This window comes from Rhinopithecus roxellana, chromosome 10 (assembly GCF_007565055.1).
Source record: "Rhinopithecus roxellana isolate Shanxi Qingling chromosome 10, ASM756505v1, whole genome shotgun sequence".
In the NCBI taxonomy this organism is placed as follows: domain Eukaryota; kingdom Metazoa; phylum Chordata; class Mammalia; order Primates; family Cercopithecidae; genus Rhinopithecus; species Rhinopithecus roxellana.
The window spans coordinates 121485762-121500210 of record NC_044558.1 but is presented as its reverse complement, the minus strand read 5'-3'; the positions used below and the strand labels follow the sequence as shown (position 1 = coordinate 121500210).

General features: G+C 43.5%; 1 protein-coding gene across 4 annotated transcripts in view; it reads left to right on the top strand.

Moving 5' to 3' along the window:
* The first annotated feature begins 9270 nt into the window (after positions 1 to 9270).
* Positions 9271 to 14449, top strand: part of USP44 (ubiquitin specific peptidase 44) — a 36941-nt gene continuing 31762 nt past the window's right edge. For 2 of the 4 annotated variants that reach the window (XM_030939550.1, XM_010383902.2), the window contains exon 1: positions 11877 to 11981. The gene's annotated coding sequence lies outside the window, so the exon portion shown is untranslated. Of the gene's footprint in view, positions 9490 to 11876; positions 12225 to 14449 lie in introns of those variants that run through there. The other 2 variants (XM_010383901.2, XM_030939548.1) reach the window with 2 other exon arrangements.

The window sequence follows — 14449 nt, the reverse complement described above, 5'->3', positions numbered from 1 at the left end:
GGTTTTACGCCATTCTCCTGCCTCAGCCTCCCGAGTAGCTGGGACTACAGGCGCCCACCACCTCGCCCGGCTAGTTTTTTTTTGTATTTTTAGTAGAGATGGGGTTTCACCGTGTTAGCCAGGATGGTCTCGATCTCCTGACCTCGTGATCCGCCCGTCTCGGCCTCCCAAAGTGCTGGGATTACAGGCTTGAGCCACCGCGCCCGGCCTCAGCTCATAATATTAAGTGGGTTATGTGAATCAGTCTGAGGTACTCGTTAAGATACCCAAATGGAATTGTAGAGTAAGCTTTTGAATCAATGAATCTGGAGTTCCTGGGAGATGTCTAGGCTGAAAATATAAGTGTTCGAGTGATGGATGTATAGATGGTATACATCCCTAAGACCCTAAACCTGGATAAGACCCTAAACCTGGAAGAGGTCATCAGTGATCTCATTGATCACTGTGAGCGGAGATAGTGAAGAGAAAAAAATTTAATAACTAAATACTGTAAGAATGTCTAAATGTCATAACATCTAATAAACAGCAAACTTTGTTATGACATTTAGACCTTCTTATAACCAGGAGCAATTTTGCAGTGGCTAGTATTTGAGGAACCTAGCCAAGGATACCCCAGAAGAAGAGGAAGGAGGAAAATCAGAGGAGGGTGGTATGCTGGAAACCAAGGGAAGAAAGTATTTCCAAGAGGGGGTAATTATGTGCCAAAACATTTGTCACACTGAGGATTTAGAATGTGGAGTTCATTACTGACCTCCACAAAGTAGTTTTGATAGCATTTTGATGATGAGAGAGGGTTCAAGAGAGAATGGGAGGAGAGGGAAGCAGAGAATGTAGAAATTTATTGAAAGGGGGCCGGGCACGCTGGCTCACACCTGTAATCCTAGCACTTTGGGTGGCCGAGGAGGGCAGATCATGAGGTCAGGAGTTCGAGACCAGCCTGTCCAATATAGTAAAACCCCATCTCTACTAAAAAATACAAAAATTAGCTGGGCATGGTTGAACACACCTGTAATCCCAGCTACTTGGGAGGCTGAGGCAGAAGAATGCTTGAACCTGGGAGAAAGAGGTTGCAGTGAGCTGAGATTACACAACTGCACTCCAGTGTGGGCAACAGAGTGAGACTACATCTCAAAAAAAAAAAAATTAATTAATTAATTAATTAATTAATTGGAAAGGATAGTGAGAGGGGGGTGTGTGTGTGTTTAAACATTTGTTTGCTGTTGGTAATGAGTCAGTAGAGAGGGAATATTTGATAATACAGAAGAAAAAAGGAAATTGCTCAAATAACATCTTTGAATAAGTAAAAAATGTGGGATCTAGCACAAAATGGGAGAACTGGCCTTAAAAAGAAGCATAACTGGAAGTGGTGGCCTATAATCCTAGCACTTTGGGAGGCTGAGGCGGGCAGATCATCTGAGGTCAGGAGTTCAAGACCAGCCTAGTCAACATGGTAAAACTCTGTCTCTACTAAAACTACAAAAATTAGCTGGGCATGCTGGTGGGCGCCTGTAATCCCAGCTACTCGCGAGGCTGAGGCAGGAGAATTGCTGGAACTGGGAGGCAGAAGTTCCAGTAAGCCAAGATTGAGCCACTGCACTCTGGCCTGGGCGACAGAGCAAGACTCTGTCTCAAAAAAATAAAAATAAAAATAAAAATAATTAGCCAGGTATGGTGACATGTGCCTGTGATCCCAGCTACTTGGGGTGCTGAGATGGGAGGATCACTTGAGCCCTGGAGATGGAGGTTGCAGTGAGCTAAGATTGCACCACTGTACTCCAGCCTGGATGTCTCAAACCAAAAAAAAAAAAAAAAAAGCAACATGGACAGTTAATGCATAGTAACAGCAGGATGGAAGGCTGAGTAGAAGACCAGAGAAGCAAGTAGTGAATATATGCGGGGATAGATGTCCTCTTGCTTCAATTTTCAAAATGAAGAGAGCCTATCACCTGAGCGTGAGGCTGAGAGAAGAACTGTGAAAATGTTGGTGAACGACTTGAAAGTATGAAATAGTCATCTAAGAAAACAGAAGAATACATAAACTAGAGGTATACAGGAAGATTTCCAGGCAGCATGATGGGGTCACTTAAAGTGGGGTCAGTCATCAGATCATGGTCGTTTTTCTCTAGCTTCATCAGCCTGCTTGGATGGCGCTGTAGAGCAGGTGGGAGAGTTGAATTTAAAGAGGATACACGTTTGTCAAGAGAAAGGCACAAGGGAGTTGATGTATGTGTGAGAGTCATTGTAATAATGGATCATAGAATTTAAACACGCATATCACTCTCATAACATTTTCCACACTGTGCTAAAATTATTGTGCCTTTCCCACTGTTCCCAAAGCAAAAGATGTGGCTCTTTGATCCCTTAATCCACAGTTCACAAGCCAGGGATGAATGCACAAAATCCACCCCACAGTTGTGTTTTGTTTAACACCTAGAGTGATGGGGGAAAAAAATTGAGCAAATATTTGAAAAATAGTAAGTTTGATATCAGTGAATTCATTTACATGAGCTTTTTCAGGGCATTAATACTTACACAATGTATACACAGTCACACCCAGAAAGGAAAAGGTTCACTCATTTAAATCACCTGCCAGATTCACTCATTTAAATCACCTGCCTGTAGCAGAGTGTGGTGTCACATGCCTGTAGTCCCAGCTGCTCAGGAGGCTGAGGAGGGAGGATCACTTGAGCCTGGGAGTTCAAGGCTGCAGTGAGCTATGATCATGCCACAGCACTCTAGCCTGGGTGACAGAGTAAGACCTTGTCTCTAAAAAAATAAAATCAATCATCTGCTTGGCACAGAACGAAAATTCAACTGGTTGGTTTTGCCAAAGAGAGGGGGTTAAAAAAAAGAAAAAAAAGTCTGGAGAACAAGGTGATTGACAGGTTTGTATAAGTTTTCCTAGGGTGGGCTCTATGAAGGAACATATATTTTGACATGTGTAAATGCATAAAACTCCACCTCAGATAACTTTCAAAGGAGGCTGCTCTTTTCCCTAAGCACAGAATTGATCATAGAGTCATTTCTCCCAGAGAACTGTTAGGTTGTTAGGTTTTCAGTAGATATTTAAAATGTTTAACTTCAAGACGGGTGGATCAGTTGAGGCCAGGAGTTTGAGAGCAGCCTGGCCAACGTGGCAAAACCTCATCTCTACTAAAAATGCAAAAATTACTCTAATCTCAGCCCTTTGGGAGGCCAAGGTGATTGGATCACCTGAGGTCAGGAGTTCCAGATCAGCCTGGCCAACATGGTAGAACCCTGTCTCTACTAAAAATACAGAAATTAGCTGGGTGTGGTGGCGGGAACCTGCAATCCCAGGTACTCAGGAGGCTGAGGCGCAAGAATCGCTTGAACCTGGGAGGTGGAGGTTGCAGTGAGCTGAGATCACGCCACTGCACTCCAGCTTAGGTGACAGAGCAAGACTCTGTCTCAAAACAAACAAACAAACAAAATACAAAGATTAGCTGGGCGTGGTGGGGTGCACCTGTAGTCCCAGCTACTCGGGAAGCTGAGGCAGAAGAATCGCTTGAACCCAGGAGGTGGAGGTTGCAGTGAGCCAAGATCACACCATTGCACTCCAGCCTGGGCAACAGAGTGAGACTGTCTCAAAATAAAAATAAAATAAAATGTTTAACTTCTTGAGCATAGGTAGCCCTAGATTAAAAGTTTTGCATCTCACTCAGATCCCTCTTTCTATTTCTCCAAAGACACAGTGAGTGCCCCACTCTTGATCTGGTCTCCCACAGGCAGCCTACTACCCACACACCTTTCTTACCCTTCCTTTTCCCTCTCAATCACAATTTAACAACATGCTTCCAACTTTCTTCAGGACATGATAAACTTACCTAACTCATTAATTTGTACTCAGGTATTAGCACTAATAAGAGCTTACTAAATTATCTCCTCCCAGATTTTCATTTTACCCTGAGACCTTAAGTTGTTTAGTAATATGGGCATTTTTGACCCCCAAAACCGGACCAAGGACATTTGGTCTCTCCTGGCATCCCATCACACTAACACAACAAAGGGCTACTATGTAGGTTCTCTTGCAGGAATAAGTCTAATCTTAATTACATGTAGACTGATATTTAACAAAATAATAAGGGGAAAATTATTCATTATGAGGCTAGGCAGAATTATAATTGTCTTGCACAGTTTAATTTTGTGACTAATGATAAGACCACATTTACGTCTTAATTTTTTTTTTTTTTTTTTGAGACGGAATTTTGCTCTTGTCACCCAGGCTGGAGTGCAGTGGCATGATCTCAGCTCACTGCAACCTCTGCCTCCCGGGTTCAAGTGATTTTCCTGCCTTAGCCTTCCGGGTAACTGGGATTACAAGCGCCCACCACCACGCCCGGCAAATTTTTGTATTTTTAGTAGAGACGGGGTTTCGCCGTGTTGGCCAGGCTGGTCTCAAACTCCTGACCTCAGGTGATCCACCAACGTCAGCCTCCCAAAGTGCTGGGATTACAGGCATGAGCCACCGCACCCGGCCCTTTTATCTTAAATTGATTAATTTATTTATTTATTTTGAGACAGAGTCTCGCTCTGTCACCCAGGCTGGAGTGCAATGGCATAATCTCAGCTCACTGCAACATCTGCCTCCCAGGTTCAAGTGATTCTCCTGTCTCAGCCTCCCTAGTAGCTGGGATTACAGGCATGTGCCATCACGCCCAGCTAGTTTTTTGTATTTTAGTAGAGACGGGGTTTCACCATGTTGCCCAGGCTGGTCTCGAACTCCTGAATTCAAGCAATTCACCCACCCCGGCCTCCCAAAGTGCTAGGATTACAGGTGTGAGCCATCGCACCCGGCCCTTATCTTAAATTTAATACGATGTTATGGGCATAAGCAAATAAATGTTTAAGTCATCCCTGATTACTACCATTGATTTTTAAGAAAAGATTATTTCATAGGCATTTAATGGTGAATTTATAGAAATTTCCTTCTATGATCATTCCTGTGGCATTTTGGAGTTTTCATCCAAATAAACAAAATAAAACTTTATACTTGTGAAAAACATTCCATTACATGTCATATTTCGAGCTTTTTTTTTTCCTATAATGTTTGATTCATCCTTCATTATTTTTCTAAAGATTAGGAACCACATATTTAGGACATTTAAAAAATCCAAGGACCAAACAGAGTGGCTCACGCCTGTAATTCCAGCACTTTGGGAGGCCAAGGTGGGTGAATCACCTGAGGTCAGGAGTTTGAGACCAGCCTGGCCAGCATGGTGAAACCCTGTCTCTACTAAAAATAAAAAAATTAGCTGGGTGTGGTGGCAGGTGCCTGTAATATCAGGTACTCAGGAGGCTGAGGCAGGAGAATCACTTGAACCCGGGACGCGGAGGTTGCAGTGAGCCGAGATCGTGTCATTGCACTCCAGCCTGGGCAACAAGAGTGAGACTCCATCTCAAAAACCATCCAAGAAATTCATATCAAGTATTCATTATGCTTAATTCTTTAAACACTAATTTCAAAACCAAAAATAAAATGAAATAGATAGGGACTATTTACCTTACACACAACCTCCCTTCCCCCAGAGAGTTTCCCTCAGAAATGTGGCTTTCAAGGCTGGGTGCAGTGGCTCATGCCTGTAATCCCAGCACTTTGGAAAGCCCACATGGGTGGATCACTTGAGCTCAAGAGTCCAAGACTAGCCTTGGCAACATAGTGAAACCCCATCTGTACAAAAAATACAAAAATTAGCTGGGTGTAGTGGCATGTACCTGTAGTCCCAGCTACTTGGGAGGTGTGAGGATTGCTTGAGCCTGGGAGGTCAAGGCTGCAGTGAGCCGAGATCACGCCACTGCACTCTTGGGTGGCAGGAAAAAAAATGTGGTTTTTCTAGGAGTTAATCACTGGTTAGCTAAGGAAAAGGGGCTTACAGACACTATTTACAGATTACTAAATCAATGATTGCTACCACGGGTACTTTGGCGTAAGAAGAAGCAACCTTAAGATGGCAGAGAAAAACAGGTTGGTCATCCTTAGCTCGCACACATGAAGAATTGTTAGCTCTTTTCATTGTGCGCATACATCCTGAATAGACAGTTTGTGGTTTCCTTTAAATGACGCAATATCACACTGCATTGAGGTGGTTTTCTGTTTACTTTTCTTATCTTTTACAACCCAGGAGCGACACTGCAGGATTTCAATTTCCAAATGGTTTGGCAAGATGTAAGTAATTATACAAACAACTACAATTATCCATCGACACTTTCCTCATTCTACTATTTTTTACACTTGATCTTAGCCAAAAGGCCGAGAAGCGATCTACTATTTTTTTTTTAAAAAAAGAAATGGGGTTAAAAACATGTATAGAGTATAAAAATAAAACTTTAGTACCCCAATAATCTCTCCCCCATGAAAAGTTACTAGTGTCTTTTTGGCATGGTTTACTAAAACTTTAAGAGTTGAAATTTCTACCTCTAGTGCCATTCCTTTTCTCCCTCTGCCTTTCCAGATCCTTTCCCTCCCTACTATGAGACAGGGAGGCTAAAATATTATCACCATGTTTCTCAGAGTAATAGACTTAATTTTAACCTTTATAGCACTTTTACTTTAGTACAGAAGTAAAACTTGATTTAAAGGAACACCGCTTATCTATTCTGAGTGAGGTTCTGTATCAATTGCTATAGGGGTTATAAATATGAACAAAAGTCTGTTCCTGACTTCAAAAAACTTTACAGGGTAATAGTAACCCTAAGAGAGAAATAATGATAAACACACTGACTTTTCTCCTTACAGTTTAGGCAGTTTCCATGGGCAAAATTGCCTCATTTAATCCTTAAAACATTATTGTGAAGAAGATAGAATGGATACTATTTTCCAAACTCTACAAATGAGATAGAAATTTTAAAAATCCTGAAAGGATTGCAAATAACTAGACAAATTGTTATTACAGCGAAATGAATTGTAATTATATATGTGCGTATGTGTATATATATGGGTGTGCGTATGTGTATATATATGTATGTGCGTGTGTGTATAGTGTGTGTGCGTGTGTATTCTGCTCTCATCACCTCCCATAGCTTATCCTTGGAAAGAAAGTACCTTGGCTTAGGAAAATATCTATCCCACTGATCTGTCACAACGTTTAAAATGTCATTTTAGAAATTCCATACTCTGGATGTCTACAGGAGGTTCCATTAGAACAGTCTTAGAGAGAAATGAAAACAAAAATACTAAACACTAACAATACAAAGTAGATAACTTAACTTCATAACTGAGCTCCTTAGATAATGACAGGTTGGGGCCAGGCATGGTGGCTCATGCTTGTAAACCCAGCACTTTGTGGGGCCGAGGTACTAGGATTGCTTGAGGCCAGGAGTATGAGACCAGCCTGGGTAACATAGGGAGAACCGCTGCCCAGCCCCCACATCTCTACAAAAAATCAATTAGCCAAAAGTTGTGTCGCATGCCTGTGGTCCCAGTTACACAGGAAGCTGAGGTGGGAGGATTGCTTGAGCCTGAGAGGTCAAGGCTGCAGTGAGCCATGATCACGCTACTGCACTCCAGCCTGGTGACAAAACCCTGTCTCTATTTTAAAAACAAATAAAAAGAGAGAGATAATGAAAGGATGGGGTAACTGTCCTGAACAAAATGGGAAAAGTTTTAATGGGAAGGAAGAGAGACAGACTGCAGTAAAGCCCTGGACACACCAGCCTGAGGATCCCTGTAAAAGTGAGCCTAGAGTAGGCCAGGCATGGTGGCTCACGCCTGTAATCCCAGCACTTGGGGAGGCCGAGGTGGGCGGATCACGAGGTCAGGAATGGGAAACCAGCCTAACCAACATGGTGAAACCTCATCTTTACTAAAAATACAAAAATTAGCCCGGCGCGGTGGTGCATACCTGTAATCCCAGGTACTCAGGAGGCTGAGGCAGGGGAATTGCTTGAACCCAGTAGGTGGAGGTTGCAGTGAGCCGAGATCGCGCCACGGCACTCCAGCCTGGGTGACAGAGTGAAACTCTGTCTCAAAAAAAGAAAAGAAAAGAAGAAAGAAAAACAGTATAGGGTGGAGGTGGAGTGAACGTTTAAAAGGGGGAGAAATGGATTCACTTCACAATTTTGCTTCCATTAATACCTAAACCCTGGAGCTCAGGGTTTCAGTCTCCAGTAGGCCTATGTTGGAAATTCACCTCCAAGGTACAAGTTTCCCTGACAGACCACCAAATAAACAATGGTCTTTTAAAAACAAATCAACTTTGGTACCATCTACTCAGCTGGCATTTACCTTCCTTACCTGCTACCACCCTCATTCTTAAAGAAAAAAGGTGAATTCTAAAGCCCCTGCTACTCACTTTCCTCCACTAAGACCATAGCTTACATCTGGTGTTCTTTTTTCCATACTACTCTCTCAACTCCTTTCTGTCATATTTGCCAGAAGTTTAAGGTCATTTGGGTTCCTCTCATTTAAAAAGTTCAACTGAAGTGTGTTGCTACACCTTAATCAAAAGTTTATGGCTGAGTTCTTTAGCGTTTCTTTACCCACTTCCTCTGCTCAATCCTTCATCTCCTCATAACCATTGAAATGAATGCTATGAATATCTCAATCTCTTAGCATGGTGCCAGGCATGTAGGTGTTCAAAAAAATGTTAAATGAATCTTAGTTATTAGGTAAGAGCATTGTCTGTAAAACTCTGAAAAGTCTTAAAAGCAGATTCCTAAAATTTAATAAGCTCATAAATTCTTCAGTCTGCAATTAGGATTCCTGAAATATTCTTTGATTCATGAAAGACTGGACTAGGAAATTCTAAAAATCGACATAAAGCATAAAAAGTCACTCTGAGGTTAATGAAATTTACAATGTTTTGTCTTCTTTTAATTCATTCATACTTTTCTCTCAGAATACAAAGGGCAGAACTAGTCTGTGTAGTACCTCAGAATTGAGTAGTTACACACTCATTGGGTTTCAGAATCGTTAAAATTTTATCTTGTTTAGGAAACTGCTTACCTTGGAAGGGCAAATTGCCATTTCTCTCCATCTGGGCATCAGGGAAACAAAGGAAATCCCCCTAAACATCACTTCCACGCCCCTATATTATGCTAAGGAACTTCTAGTTGATTCATTAGGCATTTCAGCAGTGTTTTTGGCCAGTACTAGGAACTGTGGAGAGGTATAGAAAGGGAGCAAGTGCACAGTCCCGGCCCCCAAAGAGGTTAGATGCAAATAGAAGCAGGCTCAGAACTCGGAACAAAAGCAGTGACTGCATAATAATGCACTGCTGGGGGTGGGGGATGGGGATCTGCACGCCCGGTTGTGACTTCAGGAAAGCAGTTTCCAGGAGGTGAGAGTTTAAGCCAGACCTGAAAGAAGTTGATTTGTAATGATTTGCAGGGGGCCACTGGAGGCAGCGGCCAGGACTTTTCACTTAGGAGATCACCATCTGCCCTGATGGAAAGTGGGCAATCCTACAGGGACTGACCTCTGAGTTGTCCAAAGGCCGACCTGGAGAAAGACTGATTTTGAGGTTTTAACAGGTAAGTGTGGGGACATCACTGATGAAGGTGGGCAGGGAAGGAGGATTTTTTCTTTTTCTTTTTTTTATGTGACAGTAAAAAGCTTAGATTCGATGACACGGGTAAAAAACAAATAGGAAAATTTAAGGAGAAGAATGATTATGATTGCTGTGTAAAAATGAAATTGCAGTAGAGAGGATCTGGAGCTCAGGAAAGGAGCTAGAGCATGGTATAATTTAGGCCTAGGTAGTGAAGATCATGAATAAAATGGTAGCTGAGGAAATTTCAAAGTTGAATTAAGTAGCAATAAGTATGAAGAAAAAGCTAAACTACAAACATCTGCTCTTTAATTACTAACTCTAGTAATGAGAATTTCTTGTCTCCAGCCTCTTCCCTTCCCACTCCTCACCTCTTCCTAGCTTACATCATTGTATTAAGGCATTTTATTGAAGATACTATTCAGCACTCTCCACCTATGCCTTACACAGCTTGCCTCTGCTTTTCTTCCCATTCCACTCTTTCTCTTCATTTATTCACATCATTTTAGTCCTTAAAAGACCCCGCCCAATTACTAGACCAGAGGGAGGCAACTAAGACTCTTCGTATCTCCCAAACGACCTTCCAGAATGGTTTTATGGCATTATAATAGGAACGCAAGAGTTTTGATTTTTCTATTATTCATATTTTGCTTTCAAGGAATTACAGGAAAAACCATATTGCATGCCAGAAATACTTAAATTTTAAATATTTCATCTTAAGAGATGCCCTTATGCAATGCTTTTAATGCATTTGAGAAATTCAGGTAGTGGGCAAAAGTACAAGATAGAGGTTAGATGTTTTGACTGGGAGAAGTGTACTGGGGTCATTATTGAACCAGAATTATTATGCACTTAAATATATAGAAAAAAGAAGGAAATGAGTATTAAACTATGCAAATCCATCCCTTTAATCTTTATTTGCGTGACTACATTTTATGCAGTTGTAACTTCATGTACATATTTGGTATTTTTCAAACATGAATTGATTAGACATTGTTGCTATTTTGTTATCTATACTGTTAACATAAGAACTTCCTGTGTTACTATATCAGATTTTTTTTTTTTTTTTTTTTTTTGAGACGGAGTTTCGCTCTTGTCGCCCAGGCTTGAGTGCAATGGCGGCTCACCACAAACTCCGCCTCCTGGGTTCAAGCGATTCTCCTGCCTCGGCCTACCGAGTAGCTGGGATTACATGCGCCTGCCACCACGCCCAGATAATTTTTGTAGTTTTAGTAGAGACAGGGTTTCACTATGTTGGCCAGGCTGCTCTCGAACTCCAGACCTCAGGTGATCCACCCACCTCAGCCTCCCAAAGTGCTGGGATTACAGGCGTTAGCCACTGCGCCCGGCCTCTATGTCGGATCTTAATTAGCCATTTCCTGTTAGAATCCTGCCCCGCTCCTTCTCGCCTTTTCCAGTGTTTGGATAATACGCTGTGAATGCCTCTGTGCACTCATTTCTTTATTTAGGTCATACCACTGAAACATACTCCCCAGAATAAAATTGACGATGAAAAGATAGGAACAGTTTTATAGCTTGCAAGATATTGCAAGATTTTGCATTGCACTGATGTATTGTTAACTCTGCATGTTTGTCTTCTTTTTAAGCTCTCCTTGAAGAGTTTTAAAATTTTCAGTATACTCCACAGGGTGGCCAAAGTAGAACTGGCTCGTCATTGAGTATAGGTTCAGTTAAAAACAAAAATCTGGCTCAGAGTTGAACACAAATAATCCAATAAATATAAATGGGTTAATTTTCAGGTACCTTAGCCTTGACTAGTTCCTGTTTTCCAAATGTCCCCTCCTTTTCCTTTTCGATATCTACTTCATTATTTAAATGGGCAATTTCAGCTTAGGCAGTTCTGGATAGCGGTGCCCCTCCTGTATCCATTCTGGAAACTCTCTCGCCCTTCTGCTATGCGAGGAAACCCAATTCACAGCCGTCATCGCCACTTAAGTTACACCCAGGGGTCGCTTCAAGAGGGAAACGTTTTCTGTAAGAATTTCTATGCCAGTAAATTGGGGAAGGTTTTAAAGATAACGGAATTTGCCACGCGTTTCTGCTAAACAATTTGACGTTGTGTAAATCGCAGAAATTCCGGGAAAGACTAACGACGTCCGTGGATGATTCTGCGGCTCACAGGCACACAGGACACTCAGGGTTTACCCTCCGGGGTTCCGACGGCACGACAGGTGCGAAGCCCGCCCGGGGAGGCAGTGCTTGTAGTCGGCGCAGACCCACGTGCGGCGCTGGGGACCGTCTGTGGTCCCGACTCCCCCGCCACGAGGCGCGGAAGGCGGCCGCCAGCAGGTTCTCGGTGACCGCGCAGAGCCGGCGCACGGGCGGGGCTGTGGGAGGGGCGGGGCCTGCCGCGCGTCACTGCTGTCGTAGCCGCCGGACCGGGTCGCCGAGGCCGCGGAACCGGGGGGCGGGGGGCCGGGGTGAGCGCTAAGATGGCCGCCCCGGCTCGGGCTGGTGAGTGTGAGCGAGGGCGCGGGGCCGCGGCGACTGGCGGAGTGAGGACCCCTGCGGGAGCGGACGTGCGACGGCAGCCCCCGGGCCGGGAGGCACCTGGGGGAGTATTCCCGCCGCGCAAGGCGCTGGGGGTCCTGAGAGAGGGAGAGACGGGGGCTGCGGGCGCGCGGAGGGGAGTGAGCCGAGGGGCGCGCGGCAGCGACGGGTCCGGCGAATTTTGAAGTGGCCCCCTGGGAAGTTTCGGTGGGTTCTGCAGTGCTCGGCCCCGTCCCGGCGGCCGCCTCACGAGTGCCCGGAGATGCGGCGGCCAGGGGCAGCGGGCTGGAGGGGGCGAGGGCTTCGGGGACGCGGAGGGGCTTCGCGCTGACCCCGGCACAAGCGTCGCGGAGAGGCTGGCGCAGGCTGGGTGCTGTGTGGAGCACGCACCGCCCGGGTCCAGCCGCATCCTTCCCGCTGCTGGGATTACCGCGAGGTGATGCTCGAAGTCCCGGGGCGCTTCGGGATGGCGGTTGTGGCGCTCGGTTTACCGGCGTCTTGCCCGTCTCCTCTCCATCGATCGGTCCCCGCGCTGCCGGCACCTGCTGCCGCTTAAAGATCCCAGTGCTTGAAAATCAGTTTCCTAAAGCCATTCCCGATGGCCTTCGATGGGAAAGAATGCCATATGGCTGAATTCATTATGGGGGATAAGAAATATGTCAGTGTGGGCGGAGGGGAACTTGTTAATACGTTCAAATTTAAGAGTAGGTAAGACACTATCCCCCGCCCCCATGAAAAAAGAAAGTGAAATATAGTAATTGTTTCAAATGCAAGTTTGAGCTGTTAAATTCTACTGATAGCTGGATAATTTCTCGCAGTTTTTATACTGGAAGCAAAACCATTTAGGAACCTTGGGAGGTTCACTTTCTCCTCAGACCAGTCCCCAAGTCCCCCACTCCTGCCACCTTTTAAGCCTTAATTGTATCTGGGCAAGTAACGGGGACTGTGAAATTTGCATGGAAATAAGACCTTCAGGTCCTGCACTTGAATTCCTTATTATCTGTTAAGTAGCTGCCTGTGGGGGTGAAGTAGGGCTGGTGACTTTTGGGGCCTGGGATTCCATTTTGAGTTGTGTTCACAACGAGCATTTGGTGTAAATAAGGAAAAAGAATGGGTTGTTCACTGTGGTGAAATTCGGAAAGCCAAATAGGAGTTAAGCACATGCTTATAGAATATTTCATAATCTCAATGAGATTCAATATTCAGTTGCCTTGAAAGAAATGAAAGTTTGTATTCTTGGAACTCTAATCGTTTTGTCCTTAATTTAGCATCTTGGGATATTTTAAAGAGCCTTTAAATGTTTTGGCACATTCAAGTTTTCTCTCCCCATTCTAGCTTTTTTCACACTAGCCATTAGTTTTGCATATGTTCGATGTCAGATTTTTCAGTCCCGTAGTTATCACTGTGGACTATCCAAATTCAAATGTAGAGATATTCTAATATTGAACAGTTAGTCCAGTGCATACGGTTTAGAAAGTTGAAATATTTTGACCACTTTGTGTATCAGTCCGTACTGTTTTCTTCCCAAATGTTAATTGTTTGAGTTTTTTTAGCTTGAAAATTTTTAAGTGATAAATGAGCCCGCATTTAGTATACTATACAATGGTACACCTTTTGGAATATTTAAAATGGAAAATCTGTTGAAGATTTGGGTTAGATATTTGAAATAAATTTTCTACCCAGTTGTCTTTCTCCGTTTTCTACAGATTTATCTTTTCTGTACTACAAAAAAGAAAGTGTCATATACACTCTACCAAACTTCTCCTCTACACACTTGAATCTTACTATTACAGCGTTTTCGTTGTGCATAAGAGAATTTTTCTGCTCATTGGGTTGTTTGAGGGCAGAGTCTGTGTTTTATATGTGTATCTCTAGTACCCGACTAACTGCTTAACGTGGAGGAAAAACCCCTGTGTAAATTTGCTGAATTGGGGTTTTGAATGGTAGAGGATACAGAAATTTGGCTTCTTGGTAGCCAAAAAAACAAAAAAAACAAAACACGTGCTTTGAAGTCTCTGTCCTTCCTGCAGTGTTAGGCAGAACAAACGTGGGTGCCAGATTCTAATGGAGTTGTCTGGTCCAGGGAGATTAGCGAGAGGCTGGGGCGGGGGCTCAGGAGTCTAATCAAGATAGGCAATAAATCGTGTGCCCGAATAATTCTCTGAAGTCAGTAACGGGGGACAGTTTTGCTATTAGGCCCAGCCTAAATAGGTGACAAATAACTGAAATATAGAAGGATTCTACAAATAATGGCCTTATGGCTAAAAGATCATTGTAAAAATTGTAACTGATATTCGCAGCAATTTTAGACACCATAAAAAACTTTATTAGGAAGAATTCATTTTTGATGGAGTTTTACACGTCATACGAAAAAGGTAATTTGTAGTCTAACGATATACTTGCTAGGTCAGCTCATAGATGTGCTAGAATGG